This window comes from Coregonus clupeaformis, chromosome 1 (assembly GCF_020615455.1).
Source record: "Coregonus clupeaformis isolate EN_2021a chromosome 1, ASM2061545v1, whole genome shotgun sequence".
NCBI lineage: Eukaryota > Metazoa > Chordata > Actinopteri > Salmoniformes > Salmonidae > Coregonus > Coregonus clupeaformis.
This window is the reverse complement of record NC_059192.1, coordinates 94715707-94733234: the sequence shown is the minus strand read 5'-3', so window position 1 is coordinate 94733234 and position 17528 is coordinate 94715707. Positions and strand designations below refer to the sequence as shown.

General features: G+C 38.5%; 1 protein-coding gene across 1 annotated transcript in view; it reads right to left on the bottom strand.

Moving 5' to 3' along the window:
• Positions 1–17528, bottom strand: part of LOC121577787 (heparan sulfate glucosamine 3-O-sulfotransferase 3A1-like) — a 135978-nt gene that overhangs the window by 116853 nt on the left and 1597 nt on the right. The gene's annotated exons all lie outside the window — the stretch shown is intronic.

Below are 17528 nucleotides of genomic sequence, written 5' to 3'. Positions count from 1 at the left end.
AAATATGAACAACTTGGAAGTGGGAAAATGCTGGGAATTTAAACCCCTTTTAACCAACAGCTCTGACGACTGATTGAATGTATTTTCTTGTTGAAACTTTTCATACATGGAGCAGCATCAGTGAAGCTAGACGACTAGACTAATCTAGGAAAAAATTAAAATCACAAAAGAGTTAGAAAAATGAATGTTTATGGAATTCATACATGGGAGGAGACAAAGTATTATTCCACATTTTTACATCTGGATCTTCTAATGTATGCCTGGCATTTGGAGTACAAACCAGTATTACATACTTTGATACTCGCTCCCTCTACATCTACATCTGATGGCCTCTCACCACAGGCCACTACAGAGACAGGGCTAGCCAGAGTAACAGAGAAGAGCACTACAGAAAATCCCCAAAGAACCGTTCTCTATGGGTCCCGACTGGGTCACTGTTTTTATTATCAAGAACACTTTTAGTGCAATTACTGAATTTACTTTAAAACACAGCCAGTTCAGTTAACAGGGAAATATCAGTTTAATTAACAGGGAAAGGCCAGTCAAGTTAGCAGGGAAAGGCCAATTCAATTAACAGGAAAAGGCCAGTTCAATTCACAGGGAAAGGCTAGTTCAATTAACAGGGAAAGGCCAGTTCAGTTAACAGGGAAAGGCCAGTTCAGTTAACAGGGAAAGGCCAGTTCAATGAACAGGGAAAGGCCAGTTCAATTTGACAGGGAAAGGCCAGTTCAATTAACAGGGAAAGGACAGTTCAATTAACTGGGAAAGGCCAGTTAAATTTTATAGGGAAAGGCAAGATCAAATAACAGGGAAAGGCCAGTTCAAAAAACAGGGAAAGGCCAGTTCAATTAACAGGGAAAGGCCAGTTCAATTAACAGGGAAAGGCCAGTTCAGTTCACAGGGAAAGGGCATTTCAAGTAACAGGGAAAGCCCAGTTAAATTAACAGGGAAAGGCCAGTTCAATTAACAGTGAAAGGCCCTACATTTTCATTCATAATTCACTCCCTCATGTATTGTTTTTGGTACAATAAATTTTCCATGCAAACAACTGAATCCAAAATAATAAAATCAGAATTGTAACACTTGACTAGAGTAAACTATGGGATGGAGAATACTATGGGACGGACTATACTATGCATGGGATGGAGTATACTAAGTATAGGATGGAGTATACCATGGGAAGGAGTATACTATGGGACGGACTATATTATGTATAATAAAATCAGAATTGTAACACTTGACTAGAGTATACTGTGGAATGGAGTAAACTATGGGATGGAGTACACTATGTATGGGATGTAGAATACTATCTATGGGATGGAGTATACTATGTATGGGGTGGAGTATAATATGGGATGAAGTATACTATGTAAGGGATGAAGTAAACTATGGGATGAAGTATACTATGGGATGGAGTAAAATATGGGATGGAGTAAAATATGGGATGGACAAAACTATGGGATGGAGTACACTATGGGATGGAGTATACTATGGGATGGAGTATACTACGTATGGGATGGAGTATACAATGTATGGGATGGAATATACTATTAATGGCATGGAGTATACTATGGGATGGAGTATACTATGGGATGGAGTATACTATGGGATGGAGTATACTATGGGATGGAGTAAACTATGGGATGGAGTATACTATGGGATGGAGTATACCATGGCAAGGAGTATACTATGGGACGGACTATACTATGTATGGGATGGAGTATACTAAGTATGGACAGAGTAAAAAATGGGATGGAGTATACTATAGGATGGAGAAAACTATGGGATAGAGTATACTGTGGGATGGAGTATAGTATGTATGGGATGGAGTATACTATCTATGGGATGGAGTATACTATGTATGGGATGGAATGTACTATGGGATGGAGTATACTATGGGACAGAGTATATTATGTTTAAGATGGAGTATACTATAGGATGGAGTATAATATGTATGGGATGGAATATACCATGGGATGGAGAATACTATGTATGAGATATAGTATACTATGGGAAGGAGTATACTACGTATTGTATGGAGTATACTAACTATGGGATGAAGTATACTATGGGATGGAGTAAACTATGGGAAGGATAATAATATGGTATGGAGTATACTATGCATGGGATGGAGTATACTAGCTATGGGATGGAGTATGAATGGCATGGAAAATACCAAGAATGGGATGGAGTATACTATGGGATGGAGTATACTATCTATGGGATGGGGTGTACTATGGGATGGAGTATGCTATGTGTGGGATGAAGTTTACTATGGGATGGAGTATACTATATATGGGATGGAGTATACTAAGTATGGGATAGAGTATACTATGGGATGGAGTATACTATGAATGGGATGGAGTATACTATAGGATGGAGTATAGTATGTATTGGATTAACTATACTATGTATGGGATGGAGTATACTATGGGATGTATCCTATATATGGGATGGAGTATACTACGTATGGGATTAACTATACTATGCATGGATTGGCGTACACTATGGGATATAGTATACTATGGGAAGGAGTATACTACGTATTGTATGGAGTATACTAACTATGGGATGAAGTATACTATGGGATGGAGTAAACTATGGGAAGGATAATAATATGGTATGGAGTATACTATGCATGGGATTGAGTATACTAGCTATGGGATGGAGTATGTATGGCATGGAAAATACCAAGAATGGGATGGAGTATACTATGGGATGGAGTATACTATCTATGGGATGGAGTGTACTATGGGATGGAGTATGCTATGTATGGGATGGAGTTTACTATGGGATGGAGTATACTATATGTGGGATGGAGTATACTAAGTATGGGATAGAGTATACTATGGGATGGAGTATACTATGAATGGGATGGAGTATACTATAGGATGGAGTATAGTATGTATTGGATTAACTATACTATGTATGGGATGGAGTATACTATGGGATGTATCCTATATATGGGATGGAGTATACTACGTATGGGATTAACTATACTATGCATGGATTGACGTACACTATGGGATATAGTATACTATGGGAAGGAGTATACTACGTATTGTATGGAGTAAACTAACTATGGGATGAAGTATGCTATGGGATGGAGTAAACTATGGGAAGGATAATGATATGGTATGGAGTATACTATGCATGGGATGGAGTATACTAGCTATGGGATGGAGTATGTATGGCATGGAAAATACCAAGAATGGGATGGAGTATACTATGGGATGGAGTATACTATCTATGGGATGGAGTGTACTATGGGATGGAGTATGCTATGTATGGGATGGAGTTTACTATGGGATGGAGTATACTATATGTGGGATGGAGTATACTAAGTATGGGATAGAGTATACTATGGGATGGAGTATACTATGTATGGGATGGACTGTACTATGGGATGGAGCATACTATGTATGAAATGGAATATACTATGGAATGGAGAATGCTATAGATGGAATGGAGTATACTATTGAATGGAGTATACTATTGGATGGAGTATACTATGCAGAGGATGGATATACTATCTATGGGATGGAGTATACTATGGGATGAAATATATTATGGGATGAAGCACACTATGGGATGGAGAATAAAATGGGATAGAGTATACTATGTATGGGATGGAGTATACTACGAGATGGAGTATACTATGGGATGGAGTATACTATGTATGGGATGGAGTATAAAATGGGATGGAGTATACTATATATGGGATGGAGTATACTACGTATGGGATGGATTATACTATACATGGGAGGAGTACAATATGGGATGGAGTATACTATGTATGGGATGAAGTATACTATGGGATGGAGTATACTATGTATGGTATGGAGTATACTATGTATGGGATGGAGTATACTATGCATGGGATGGATTATACTATGGGATGGAGTATATTTTATATGGGGTGGAGTATACTATGTATGGGATGGAGTATAATATGGGATGGAGTATTCTATGTATGGGTTGGAGTATACCATGGGATGGAGAATACTATGGGATGGAGTACACTATGAGATGGAATATACTATGGGATGGAGTATAGTATGGAATAGAATATACTATGTATGGGATGGGGTATTCTATTTATGGGATGGAGTATACTATGGGATGGAGTATACCATGTAATGCAATATAATATATATTGGATTGAGTATAATATGTATGGGATAGAGTATACTATGTATGGGATGGTTATACTATGGGATGGAGTATACCATGGGATGGAGTAGACTATGGGATGGAGTATGCTATGTATGGGATTGAGAATACCATGGGATGGAGTATACTTTGTATGGGATGGAGTATACTATGGGATGGAGTATACTATGGGATGGAGTATAGTATGTATGGGATGGAGTATACTATGTATGGGATGAAGTATACTATGTGATGGAGTATACTATGTATGGTATGGAGTATACTATGTATGGGATGGAGTATACTATGCATGGGATGGAGTATACTATTGGATGGAGTATATTATATATATATATATGGGGTGGAGTATACTATGTATGGGATGGAGTATAATATGGGATGGAGTATTCTATGTATTTGTTGAAGTATACCATGGGATGGAGTATACTATGGTATTGAGTATAGTATGGAATAGAATACACTATGTATGGGATTGGGAATTCTCTTTATGGGATGGAGTATACTATGGGATGGAGTATACCATGTAATGCAATATAATATAAATTGTATTGAGTATAATATGTATGGGATAGAGTATACTATGTATGGGATGGAGTATACCATGGGATGGAGTAGACTATGTATGGGATGGAGTATAATATGTATGGGATTGAGAATACCATGGGATGGAGTATACTATGTATGGGATGGAGTATCCTATGGGATGGAGTATACTATAGGATGGATTATAGTATGTATTGGATTAACTATACTATGTATGGGATGGAGTATACTATGGGATGGAGTATACTATGTATGGGATGGAGTATACCATGGGATGGAGTATACTATGGTATGGAGTATAGTATGGAATATAATATACTATGTATGGGATTGGGTATTCAATTTATGGGATGGAGTATACTATTGGATGGAGTATATTATATATATATATGGGATGGAGTAGACTATGTATGGGATGGAGTATACTATGGGATGGAGTAAACTATGTATGGGATTGAGAATACCATGGGATGGAGTATACTATGTATGGGATGGAGTATCCTATGGGATGGAGTATACTATAGGATGGAGTATAGTATGTATTGGATTAACTATACTATGTATGGGATGGAGTATACTATGGGATGGAGTATACTATGTATGGGATGGAGTATACCATGGGATGGAGTATACTATGGTATGGAGTATAGTATGGAATAGAATATACTATGTATGGGATTGGGTATTCAATTTATGGGATGGAGTATACTATGGGATGGAGTATACCATGTAATGCAATATAATATATATTGGATTGAGTATAATATGTATGGGATAGTGTATACTATGTATGGGATGGAGTATACCATGGGATGGAGTAGACTATGTATGGGATGGAGTATACTATGGGATGGAGTAAAATATGTATGGGATTGAGAATACCATGGGATGGAGTAGACTATGTATGGGATGGAGTATCCTATGGGATGGAGTATACTATAGGATGGAGTATAGTATGTATTGGATTAACTATACTATGTATGGGATGGAGTATACTATGTGATGTATACTATATATGGGATGGAGTATACTACGTATGGCATTAACTATACTATGCATGGATTGGCATACACTATGGGATGGAGTATAATATGTATGTGATGGAGTATACTTTGGGATTGAGTATACTATGATATGGATTATATTATGTGATGGAGTATACATTGGGATGGAGTATACTATGATATGGATTATAATATGGGATAGGGTATACTATGTATGGGATTGAGTATATTTTGGGATGGATTGTACTATGATATGGATTATATTATGGGATGGAGTATACTATGTATGGCATTGAGTATACTATGGGATGGAGAATACTATGGGATGGAGTATAGTATGTAATGGAGTATACTATGTATGGGTTGGTGTATACTATGTATGTGATGGAGTATACTATGCATGGGATGGAGTATGCTATTGGATGGAGTATACCATGGGATGGAATATATTATATAGTGGGATGGAGTATATTAAGTTTGGGATAGAGTATACTATGGGATGGAGTATACTATGTATGGGATGGACTGTACTATGGGATGGAGCATACTATGTATGAAATGGAATATACTATGGAATGGAGAATGCTATAGATGGAATGGAGTATACTATTGGATGGAGTATACTATTGGATGGAGTATACTATGCAGAGGATGGATATACTATCTATGGGATGGAGTATACTATGGGATGAAATATATTATGGGATGAAGCACACTATGGGATGGAGAATAAAATGGGATAGAGTATACTATATATGGTATGGAGTATACTATGGGATGGAGTAAACTATGGGATGAAGCATACTATGGGATGGAGTATACTATGTATGGGATGGAGCATACTACGAGATGGAGTATACTATGGGATGGAGTATACTATGTATGGGATGGAGTATAAAATGGGATGGAGTATACTATATATGGGATGGAGTATACTACGTATGGGATGGATTATACTATACATGGGAGGAGTACAATATGGGATGGAGTATACTATGTATGGGATGAAGTATACTATGGGATGGAGTATACTATGTATGGTATGGAGTATACTATGTATGGGATGGAGTATACTATGCATGGGATGGAGTACACTATGAGATGGAATATACTATGGGATGGAGTATAGTATGGAATAGAATATACTATGTATGGGATGGGGTATTATATTTATGGGATGGAGTATACTATGGGATGGAGTATGCCATGTAATGCAATATAATATATATTGGATTGAGTATAATATGTATGGGATAGAGTATACTATGTATGGGATGGTTATACTATGGGATGGAGTATACCATGGGATGGAGTAGACTATGGGATGGAGTATACTATGTATGGGATTGAGAATACCATGGGATGGAGTATACTTTGTATGGGATGGAGTATACTATGGGATGGAGTATAGTATGTATGGGATGGAGTATACTATGTATGGGATGAAGTATACTATGGGATGGAGTATACTATGTATGGTATGGAGTATACTATGTATGGGATGGAGTATACTATGCATGGGATGGAGTATACTATTGGATGGAGTATATTATATATATATGGGGTGGAGTATACTATGTATGGGATGGAGTATAATATGGGATGGAGTATTCTATGTATTTGTTGGAGTATACCATGGGATGGAGTATACTATGGTATGGAGTATAGTATGGAATAGAATACACTATGTATGGGATTGGGAATTCTCTTTATGGGATGGAGTATACTATGGGATGGAGTATACCATGTAATGCAATATAATATAAATTGTATTGAGTATAATATGTATGGGATAGAGTATACTATGTATGGGATGGAGTATACCATGGGATGGAGTAGACTATGTATGGGATGGAGTATACTATGTATGGGATTGAGAATACCATGGGATGGAGTATACTATGTATGGGATGGAGTATCCTATGGGATGGAGTATACTATAGGATGGAGTATAGTATGTATTGGATTAACTATACTATGTATGGGATGGAGTATACTATGGGATGGAGTATACTATGTATGGGATGGAGTATACCATGGGATGGAGTATACTATGGTATGGAGTATAGTATGGAATATAATATACTATGTATTGGATTGGGTATTCAATTTATGGGATGGAGTATACTATGGGATGGAGTATACCATGTAATGCAATATAATATATATTGGATTGAGTATAATATGTATGGGATAGTGTATACTATGTATGGGATGGAGTATACCATGGGATGGAGTAGACTATGTATGGGATGGAGTATACTATGGGATGGAGTAAACTATGTATGGGATTGAGAATACCATGGGATGGAGTATACTATAGGATGGAGTATAGTATGTATGGGATGGAGTATACTATCTATGGGATGAAGTATACTATGGGATGGAGTATACTATGTATGGTATGGAGTATACTATGTATGGGATGGAGTATACTATGCATGTGATGGAGTATACTATTGGATGGAGTATATTATATATATATGGGGTGGAGTATACTATGTATGGGATGGAGTATAATATGGGATGGAGTATTCTATGTATGGGTTGGAGTATACCATGGGATGGAGTATACTATGGTATGGAGTATAGTATGGAATAGAATACACTATGTATGGGATTGGGAATTCACGTTATGGGATGGAGTATACTATGGGATGGAGTATACCATGTAATGCAATATAATATAAATTGTATTGAGTATAATATGTATGGGATAGAGTATACTATGTATGGGATGGAGTATACCATGGGATGGAGTAGACTATGTATGGGATGGAGTATACTGTGTATGGGATGGAGTATCCTATGGGATGGAGTATACTATAGGATGGAGTATAGTATGTATTGGATTAACTATACTATGTATGGGATGGAGTATACTATGGGATGGAGTATACTATGTATGGGATGGAGTATACCATGGGATGGAGTATTATATGGTATGGAGTATAGTATGGAATAGAATATACTATGTATGGGATTGGGTATTCAATTTATGGGATGGAGTATACTATGGGATGGAGTATACCATGTAATGCAATATAATATATATTGGATTGAGTATAATATGTATGGGATAGTGTATACTATGTATGGGATGGAGTATACCATGGGATGGAGTAGACTATGTATGGGATGGAGTATACTATGGGATGGAGTAAACTATGTATGGGATTGAGAATACCATGGGATGGAGTAGACTATGTATGGGAGGGAGTATCCTATGGGATGGAGTATACTATAGGATGGAGTATAGTATGTATTGGATTAACTATACTATGTATGGGATGGAGTATACTATGTGATGTATACTATATATGGGATGGAGTATACTACGTATGGGATTAACTATACTATGCATGGATTGGCATACACTATGGGATGGAGTATAATATGTATGTGATGGAGTATACTTTGGGATTGAGTATACTATGATATGGATTATATTATGTGATGGAGTATACATTGGGATGGAGTATACTATGATATGGATTAAATTATGGGATAGGGTATACTTTGTATGGGATTGAGTATATTTTGGGATGGATTGTACTATGATATGGATTATATTATGGGATGGAGTATACTATGTATGGCATTGAGTATACTATGGGATGGAGAATACTATGGGATGGAGTATAGTATGTAATGGAGTATACTATGTATGGGTTGGTGTATACTATGTATGTGATGGAGTATACTATTCATGGGATGGAGTATGCTATTGGATGGAGTATACCATGGGATGGAATATACTATATAGTGGATGGAGTATACTATGGGATGGAGTATACTATGCAAGGGAAGGAGTATACTATGGAATGGAGTATACTATGGGAAGGAGTATACGATGGGATGGAGTATACAATGGGAAGGAATATACTACGTATGGGATGGAGTATATTATGGAATGGAGTATACCATGGGTTAGAGTATACTATGTATGGGATGGAGTATATTGTGGGACGGAGTATACTATGTATGGGATGGAGTATACTATGTATCGGATGGAGTATTGTATGTATGGGATGGAGTATACTATGTATGGGATGGAGTATACTATGGGATGGAGTATACTTTGGGATGGAGTATCCTATGTATGGGATGGAGTATACTATGGGATGGAGTATACTATATATGGGATAGAGTACACTATGTATGGGATGGAGTATACTTTCTACGCCGGTGGCTGGACGGCGTTCGCGCTTGTTGGATACATCTCCGCCTCGTCGGTTGTCGTTATCCGACTGGTCGGTGTTGCCCTGAGCTCCACCAACTGATAGCGCTGTGATGGTGATAGGCTATATACAGGTGGTACCGGTACAGTCGTCGAAGGAGCACAGCATGAGGAGAAAGGCAATCAACGATGTCACGAACCGTGGAAGCCGAAGACAGCGACCTCCCGCACAAGCGGATACAAACAACGAATAGTTACCCTGTCCTGGAGCCTGATCTTCCTGCACCTTCGTCGCTGGGGGTGCCTGTGTCTGCGGCCGCAGTGCCTAATAATATGATTTTGAAGTCGACGTCGGCAACCTTCCGTCCCTGATCTGGATTGAGCGGGGTTTCTCCATCTGTCGGAGGCCTGCATCCTGTGAAGCGTGGGAGTGGGCGAATTTCCTTGTCCTTCTTGCCAGCCGTGATTTTGGGCAGCTCCATGGTAAGAAATGTGACCGTTCCTGCTGCAAATACAATGTCCTATACCGGAGCTCGAGTAAATGACATTACTAAGCTGCTCCCAAATGTACTATGTCCGGACATGGAAATCGATTCTATCGTAGTCCATGTGGGTTTTAATGTCATTATGAAGGGCAGCTCTGAACAGTTGAAACTGAATTTTAAAGAGCTGATTGACTCTCTGCTAGACACTAACAAAAAACCCATCATATCTGGCCCTGTGCCCTCTCTGGATCGTGGCATTGAACGCTTTAGCAGGATTCTTGCTCTTCACAACTGGCTACGTGATTATTGCAGCTCAATGGGTGTAACGTTTGTTGACAATTTCGATACCTTTTGGAAACAAAACACGTTTTATAAGGAGGATGGGATCCACCCAAATAATTTGGGTTCCTGGATCCTTTCACAGCATTATAATTCTGCGTTGAAACAATGACATAGCAATGACCCAAGCCCAGCTCAGCTAATCTCTACCATTGTGACGCAGAGTTGTCAAAATGCTTCAGCAAATGTACATTACATCAGGGGCGTCGGTAGTCACAATGTAAGTAACCTAATTTATGTTCCTCTAACTGCCCTGAATGCCACCGCTGATCCTACAGCTATTGTGTGCAGTAATTATGTGCCTAAGAACCAGATTTATACTGTTAGCACTGAGCCGGTGTACCCGAGGAGGCAGTCCACTGTATGCAGCTCACCGTGCACTAACATAAAGATCATGAGCACATCTACTGCTGCTAAGCTTCCCGGTAAAGCAATAAAAACAAGTAAGCATCCCAGAAGAAAAGTGCTAAAAATAGCCCACGTTAACATACGGTGCCTTGCAAAGTATTCAACCCCCTTGGCGTTTTTCCTATTTTGCTGCATTATAACCTGTAATTTAAATTGATTTTTATTTGGATTTCATGTAATGACATACACAAAAAAGTCCAAATTGCTGAATGGAAATTAAAAAAAATATTTGTTTCAAATAATACTAAAAACGTAATAACGGAAAAGTGGTGCGTGCATATGTATTCACCCCCTTTGCTTTGAAGCCCCTAAATAAGATCTGGTGCAACCAATTACCTTCAGAATTCACATAATTAGTTAAATAAAGTCCACCTGTGTGCAATCTAAGTGTCACATGATCTCAGTATATATACACCTGTTCTGAAAGGCCCCAGAGTCTGCAACACCACTAAGCAAGGGGCACCACCAAGCAAGTAGCACCATGAAGACCAATGAGCTCTCCAAACAGGTCAGGGACAAAGTTGTGGAGAAGTACAGATGAGGGTTGGGTTATAAACAAATATCTGAAACATTGAACATCCCACGGAGCACCATTAAATCCATTATTTAAAAAATTTAAGAATATGGCACCACAACAAACCTGCCAAGAAAGGGCCGCCCACCAAAACTGATGGACCAGGCAAGGAGGGCATTAATAAGAGAGGCAACAAAGAGACCAAAGATAACCCTGAAGGAGCTGGAAAGCTCCACAGCAGAGATTGGAGTATCTGTCCATAGGACCACTTTAAGCCGTACAATCCACAGAGGTGGGCTTTACGGAAGAGTGGCAAGAAAAAAGCCATTGTTAAAGAAAAAAATAAGCAAACACATTTGGTGTTCGCCAAAAGGCATGTGGGAGACTCACCAAACATATGGAAGAAGGTACTCTGGTCAGATGAGACTAAAATTGAGCTTTTTGGCCATCAAGGAAAACGCTATGTCTGGCGCAAACCCAACACCATCACCCCGAGAACACCATCCCTGGGACTGGGAAACTGGTCAGAATTGAAGGAATGATGGATGGCACTAAATATAGGGAAGTTCTTGAGGGAAACCTGTTTCAGTCTTCCAGAGATTTGAGACTGGGACAGAGGTTCACCTTCCAGCAGCACAATGACCCTAAGCATACTGCTAAAGCAACACTTGAGTGGTTTAAGGGGAAACATTTAAATGTCTTGGAATGGCCTAATCAAAGCCCAGACCTCAATCCAATTGAGAATATGTGGTATGACTTAAAGATTGCTGTACACCATCGGAACCCATCCAACTTGAAGGAGCTGGAGCAGTTTTACCTTGAAGAATGGGCAAAAATCCCAGTGGCTAGATGTGGCAAGCTTTTAGAGACATACCCCAAGAGACTTGCAGCTGTAATTGTTGCAAAAGGTGGCTCTACAAAGTATTGACTTTGGGGTGAATAGTTATGCACGCTCAAGTTTTCTGTTTTTTTGTCTTATTTCTTGTTTGTTTCACGATAAAAACTATTTTGCATCTTCAAAGTGGTAGGCATGTTGTGTAAATCAAATGATACAAACCCCCCAAAAATATATTTTAATTCCAGGTTGTAAGGCAACAAAATAGGAAAAATGCCAAGGGGGGTGAATACTTTCACAAGCCACTGTATGTCGCTTAAGAAACAAGGTTCATGAAATCAATAATTTGCTAGTAACAGATGACATTCATATTCTGACTATCTCTGAAACTCACTTAGATAATACCTTTGATGATACAGTGGTAGCAATACAAGGTTATAACATTTACAGAAAATATAGAAATGCCAATGGTAAAGGTGTTGCTGTTTACTATGTATACTAAGATATGGAGTATAATATGTATGGGATGGAGTATACTATGTATTGGATGGAGTATACTATGGGATGGAGTATACTATGTATTGGATGGAGTATACTATGTATGGGATGGAGTGTACTATGGGATGGAGTGTACTATGTATTGGATGGATTATACTATGGGATGGAGTGTACTATGTATGGGATGGAGTATACTATGGGATGGAGTATACTATGGGATGTAGTGTACTATGTATGGGATGGAGAGTACTATTTATGGGATGGAGTATACTATGGCATAGAGTGTATTATGTATGGGATGGAGTATACTATGTTATGGAGTGTTCTATGTATGGGATGGATGATGTTTCGGCAGTCAGGGACCTCAGACTGGTAGTCTGGTTCAGGTCACATGTTTTTATGAACGTTAATTTAACCATTAGATGGTTTGGTCTAATCCAGCCCGTCTGGTGATGTCAGACAGTGCACCCCTTCGGACCCCTGCAGACCCCACTCAAACCCCCTCCCCCAAAAACAATCCCCTGGCCTTGCAGGTGAAGGCTGGGTTAAGGCAGTTGTGTAAAGTACTTAAGTAAAAATACTTTAAAGTACTACTTTAGTAGTTTTTTAGGGTATCTGTACTTCACTATACTATTTATATTTTTGCCTACTTTAACTTTTACTTCACTATATTCCTAAATAAAATAAGGAACTTTTTACTCCATAAATTACTTTAGATACTTAGGTATATTTAAAACCAAATACTTTTCGACTTTTACTCAAGTAGTATTTTACTGCGTGACTTTCACTTTTACTTGAGTCATTTTCTATTAAGGTATCTCAACTTTTACTGAAGTATGACAATTGAGTACTTTTTCCACCACTGGGTTAGGGGGTAGAAGGCTGAGCTAGAGGGTAACCCTAGTAGGTCCCAGACATAACGCTAAACTACCTCCAACAGGGAGCTTTCATTACATCTGAGTGTTTGTGTCTGATCTTCTTGTTCTCATGGAGTAGAACAAAATTCCACAACAATAGCCTGTCGTGTCGAACACAATTGTCTGGGAACAAGGTAGAGAGATGTGTTGTGTATTGTAACACTGAGCCATTGGTTTCCTGTTTAATGACTAACTATGTAGACCTACAACTACTTACCCCAGAGTTTCCCAAACTCGGTCCTGGTGACCCCAAGGGGCTTGATGATTAGTTGATTATTTAAATCAGCTGTGTAGTGCAAGGGCAAAAACCAAAACATGCACCCCTTGGGTTCCTGAGGACAGAGTTTGGGAAACGCTGACTTACATAGTAGACACACAGAGAGACAGATACACACACATGCATCTGCCTAAAAAAATACATTTTAGCCAACATACTCCAAGACCAAAATATAGGGTTTGTTCTACGAAATGCATTAGTACAACTTCAGTGTGGATCAGATTTCACTTTGTCAGGGGAAGGAAGATATGCTGGGTATGCCAAACTTGAAATTCCAGAATCTTGGTGAAAGTTATTTACAACTGTTCGCTATATTACATAGAAAATAATATTAAAAATATGATGCAAATAATGACGATATATCTTGGGAACTCCTACACAAACAATGACAACGTTACTTGGGGACTTGAGGGCTACAATATGTCTGCCTTTGTTTCCACTGGGGAAGCAGGATGAAGAAAGACTGCTGGATGTTGTTGTTGCCCCGTCACCTTAGGGCTGAGAAGTATTCAACTATGCCACACACACACACGCACACAACAGAAACACTCACTCACATGCACACTCACACAGATGCACACACACACATACACACACACACACAGTCAGTAATGATAATAATCACATAAATCCAGAAAATTGGACACAGTGATTATCTATAGAAAACAATAGCCATCTTGCTGCGAAGAGACAGAATCATTAGATCATTTGTTTTGGTACTGTCCATTTGTAGGTTGTTTTTGGACACAGGTCCAGGAATGGCTGAAGGATTGCAATATTTACCTGGAGCTAACCCTGCAGATAGCACTACTGGGTGATCTGAAAAGTCATTGGCAATCGATCAATAATATAATAAGACCTTTAGCAAAAATGTTTATTTTCAATTTACAATCTGTAGAAAAAATGAGAATAGAAAGGTTCAGAACTTTTGTGAAACATCACAGTACAGTTGAAAAATATATGGCAAATATAAATCCAATATGGATGGTGTTAAGAGATAGATGGGAGGTGTTGAATGGAGCTGAAGGATGGGACTAATAACAACTAATAACAACAAGATAACTAATGTAAAGCATACTGTGTCCATAATAAATATATATCTGTAGGTTATAGGTTGAGAGCTTTTGTGAAAGAGCACAGTTAGAAAGATATGGCATATAGAAGCAAACCGGATGGACATCATAAAATGATCGGAGAGGTTGAGGGTAGAGGAAGTTCAGGAGTATAAACAAACAAAGTAGAATTATTGTAAAATTGACTGTGTCCATAAAATGTATATAGTATGTATCAGCTGGAAGTAGAGGCCTAAGCGTTGTTGTTCACTAGTTTACTCCAATTAGGGAAGGGGTGGTGGGGTTGGAAAGAAATAAAGGGAAATATATCTTTTTAAAGGATATGTATATATATATATATATGTATGTATATGTATTCATATGTATGTATGTGTATATGTATGTGTATGTGTATGTGTATGTGTATGTGTATATATATATATATATATATATATATATATATATATATATTTGCGAGAAGAAGAAAAAACATATGAGTGATTGGAAGTGATGCAGACAATTACATTGATGGAAGTTACAATCTATCTGCGATATTAAAGCTGATCTACCCCCTAAAAAACGGTCTTGAAAAGTAGTATAAATTAACAGTGTCTTGACAAGTAGCATAAATTAACAGTGTCTTGACAAGTAGCATGAATTAACCGTGTCTTGACAAGTAGCATGAATTAACAGTGTCTTGACAAGTAGCATGCATGAACAGTATCTTGACAAGTATAATGAATGAACAGTGTCTTCACAAGTAGGATAAATGAACAGTGTCTTGACAAGTAGCAATAATTAACATTGTCTTGACAAGTAGCATGAATTAACAGTGTCTTGACAAGTAGCATGAATTAATAGCGCCGGACCGTTCTCTTGTTTGTTTTTTTATTGCTTAGCCATTTGCACAAATCCATCAAATTGTTGTGTGTTGTATAATCTGTGGAAATGTGTATTTTTTGCCATTCCGTGCAGCAGTTCAAAGAAAGAAAAAGAAAAGGAAAACATTCCCAGAGCTTGTTGTTACTTCCTATGAAAAGCGTCCACACACAACGACCATTAATAAAAGGTATCTCTCTCAGACTCCCTGGAACAGAGTTGACAGGAGTGTTCCTCCACACAGTAGACCCTCAGGTTGACTAGTCAGTCACGTTGTTGTAACTCTTCTTTATTTCTTCTGCTCCAGCCATTTCAATTTAAGGGCCCATTCCCCATTTTAATGGAAGGCATTAAGTGTTACCCGCCCTGAGGTTGAGTTTATTCAGTCTCTCATAGGGGCCCATGGACCCAATTCCATGCAGTAGAAGCTTGGCAACTCCTCGGAAAAGATGGAACCCTCACGGATATACACTCCCACAATGAATGAATAGGTAAACAGAAGGGTGTGAAAGAGTGATGGCCAAAAGAGAGAGTATTCACTCTCACTAAGGCACAAAGAGGGATGTGTCTGTGTGTGGGGAGAGGGTATGAGTGCTAGGGTAAGAGAGGGGGCCGAGGCTGGATGGGGGGTTTGGGGGAGTTAGAGGGAGGGGCCCGGGTGAGAGGAGAAGTTTCTCCAGGCTTTTAAAGTGAGCTGCTTGGTGTTAGCTCAATCAAAAAGGGAATTATAACTCTTGAGACACTCAGGTAACCCTTCATTATAACCCTAATCCTTCTTAACAACAGAGCTGCAGTGTCGGCAACGCCCCATTACACACAGACCCAGTGAGAGGGGAGAGGCATCAACCCCCGGAGAGAGAACACACACACACACACACACACACACACACATGAACATATGCACTCACACACACACCAATGTGAAGCTACTGATAAATATCAATCACAAATCCATTGGCTTGAACACAGAGAGAGAAAAGTGAGATAAAATATGGTAACTCTCAAAGAAGAGAGGGGATTGAGGGGAAGAGAGTGTCTGTGTGTATTTATGTGTATCTAGAGTTTGTTCAGAATATTTATTTCAGGTCAGACATTGACCCTACTCCCTCAGCACTTTAATAAAGTGCTACTCACTTTGAAAGCAAGGCGGTACTTTGGTGGTTACTTAAATCTGGGCCTTTTCACTCTAATTCTTGAAATTGAAAATGTTTACTTTTAGCTCCCAATTCAATTGTTGGTGATGGTGAATAGGCCTATGAAGAACAGTTGTTTTATTGTATTTTTTAAAATAAATGTTTTATCTATTTGATATAAAATCCTTTGCAAGACAGCAATTAGGTTCTTTTTTTTTTACATTGAATGTATTTGCTATATTTCATGTGGAAAGTGTCATAATTTATGTTAATTTAGTCATATATTTCTTT